At 35.0% G+C, this 2,589-nt stretch overlaps 1 long non-coding RNA gene across 1 annotated transcript; it reads left to right on the top strand.

Annotated features, from left to right (window-relative positions):
* Positions 1–836: 836 nt before the first annotated feature.
* On the top strand, positions 837–2,283 carry LOC107576199 (uncharacterized). Its single transcript, XR_001608014.1, has 3 exons — positions 837–957; positions 1,280–1,479; positions 2,150–2,283. It is a non-coding gene; the product is annotated as an uncharacterized lncRNA (long non-coding RNA).
* Positions 2,284–2,589: the final 306 nt, after the last annotated feature.

The following is a 2,589-nucleotide window of genomic DNA, read 5'->3' as shown; positions in this document are numbered from 1 at the left end:
GCGCGCGCGTGTGTGTTTGTGAGGAGAAAAATGGACTATATTTGTATAGTGAGTTTTATTATAGATGGCAGCCGTATAGATCAGACGTTTCAGTTTTTTGGATTGCGTAGTATATTACCATTGCAGTATACTTGGATCAATATATGACAAATTGCATTATTTGCTTTGTCAATATACTGTCAAGCTGTTCATGAGAGAGATGTGGTTTGCTAACCCTGACTCTGACTTATTACCTAGAAGGAGAAAAAGTAGGAAAAATAAAGCATATTATTTTATTCATTAATTTAATGGTTTTAATTTGTTAAATTATATGGAGGGCTAACAAAGTAATTGAGTAACTGACAGAACATGACAACCTCAGTTCTGTTTTGAGAGTTTGAGAAAGGGAAAGATGACGGTTGGGAATTAAGAAGGAATGTGGTACCCTCTAGTGTTTGAAAACCGCAAGTGTTTCCTGCACAAAATTAATTTCTTACAAAAATAATAGCCTATAGAATTTTGTACACAATGCAAAGGTGTTTTTCCCTTACAGGGAAAATAAAAAAAGTCAAAATTGTGAGAAACCCAGAATTGTGAGCTAGTAAGTCGAACCTTTTAATTTTTATTAATTATTTGTTGTCCAGTGAAGGAAACAAACTTCTATACTAGAGACTTAATACTAATAAAATAAAAAGTAAATAAGTTCTAAGTTCAACGATTTTTTTAGTGTTAGTTTAATGAAGGCAGGCTGTATCGTAGTTCATATTCCATAACGCAAGATGTCAGCCTTTAACTAAAAAAATGCGCCTGGAAAAGCAAGTGAACAAGATGAATATGAAAGGTGAGTTGTCCTTTGAAAACTCAAGCGGAACATAGATGCTTTACTTACCAGCTCGTCCACTCTTCACTATTTAATAAATGCGGAAGTTCGGAACATGAGGACGCTGGACTTTTACCTCAGCGCTTATAACTGAAATGGTAAATACATTGCAGTAATCAAGACGCTTATAGTAATCAAGACACATATGGGTAAATATTTTTAATATTTGTATTGAATATCGGTTTCATTGTATTAATGAAAACATTGCTGTCTGTATCTAACAATAAATAGTTATTTTAAACTGCATTTGTGGATAATTGCGCTTCTCCAATATTTATTGTGTCTCGTAATTGTTGCGTAAAAGCCAGAAAAAAACGATCCTCAACATCTATGGACCAATCAGATGCGCTGCTGTGAAGCACGTGACCTAACACGGAAATAGCTCTGGAGTGTCTGATCTCTTTTTTTTTTCTCGTGAAGTTCTTTGTTCTCCATCAAGAAACATCAGCAGCGTCTCAACATGGCGAATAACAGCACAGGCTAATGGCGAGCTAGCGTATCTCCCTCTCTCACCTGCCGTTCAAGTCTGAAGAATAGTATGCAGCAGCCTTTGAAGAAATCCCAGAAAGAGTTTACATAATGGAAACGCGGGGGATTGAGCAGATGTTCGACTTCCAGCGGTAACTTACTCACATTTCAAGCTTGAAATGATAACAGTTGCAGAGCTAATGTAATTAGCCGTAGCATGTTCCAACTTCAACCTCACAAAAACACAACCGTATAAAATCTATTAGAGACGTTGAATGATCTTCAGATACATGCATATGAGAATGGATAGTAAACATAAATGTTTTCTGATTCCTTTTGCACTTATGTAATTTAATACACCATATTTGCCATAAGGCTAATCAGACCGTGTAGAATAGTACTATATGGTTTATGAGAGTGTTGCAGTATATAAAAAGTCTGGCTGTGTTAATAGTTCATTAAAATGTTACATAACACAGAGTCTTAATATTTCCGGTTATGTCGACAGTAAGGCCTGTTGCATTAAAAAACTGATCTAAAAAAAATCAGAATGCATTAGCGTAACGTATATTAGCTGATTTCCCCACAAAAACCAATAGGTTTCCCATAACTCATGTTTCTTAGGTTTGTCTTTCTGATCTCTTAGACTAGAGTAACTCAGACTTGACAGCAGAAATAAAGCACTAATTAGTAAACATTAGTTGACATGTGTGCACTGCTCAGGTCTCTGACACGGAGAGATAGATGTTGGTTTCTGGCGAACGGCTTCTATCAGAAATAGATCCTGAAGCTGGTTGCTATTCCTGTCATCTCATTCCACAGGTTACCAAATGATCGCTTCATGCTGCTGCTGTTGTTGCTGTACTCCCCTGTTGGCGTGTGTTTGATGCTACTGCGAATATTTATTGGTGTCCATGTGTTTCTAGTGAGTTGTGCACTACCTGACAGTATTGTCAGAAGGTAAGATGCCACACTGGAGCGTTAAGAGATACAGCTATAACAGCAAAAGACATGGATTTTTTTATTGTGCTTTTTTTTTTCTTTTTCTTTTTTTTTATTAGTTTTGAGTGTTTTAAATATTTCTGTTTAGCTTTAAGTATTTAATTTTTTCTCTGTTTTAGTCATTTTAGTACTTAACCTTATTTCAGTTTGTTGCCAAGGCAACATTTCTAATTTTCATGTTTTTTTCATCTACTGTTTATTTATTATTTTAGCTTCTTTTTTTTTTTTCAAATGACCAAAATTATTTTTTATTGTATTAG

The sequence above is a fragment of the Sinocyclocheilus grahami genome, unplaced genomic scaffold, assembly GCF_001515645.1.
Source record: "Sinocyclocheilus grahami isolate Dianchi unplaced genomic scaffold, SAMN03320097.WGS_v1.1 scaffold3328.1, whole genome shotgun sequence".
NCBI classification, from domain to species: Eukaryota; Metazoa; Chordata; class Actinopteri; order Cypriniformes; family Cyprinidae; genus Sinocyclocheilus; species Sinocyclocheilus grahami.
This window is presented reverse-complemented; position numbering and strand designations above follow the sequence as displayed.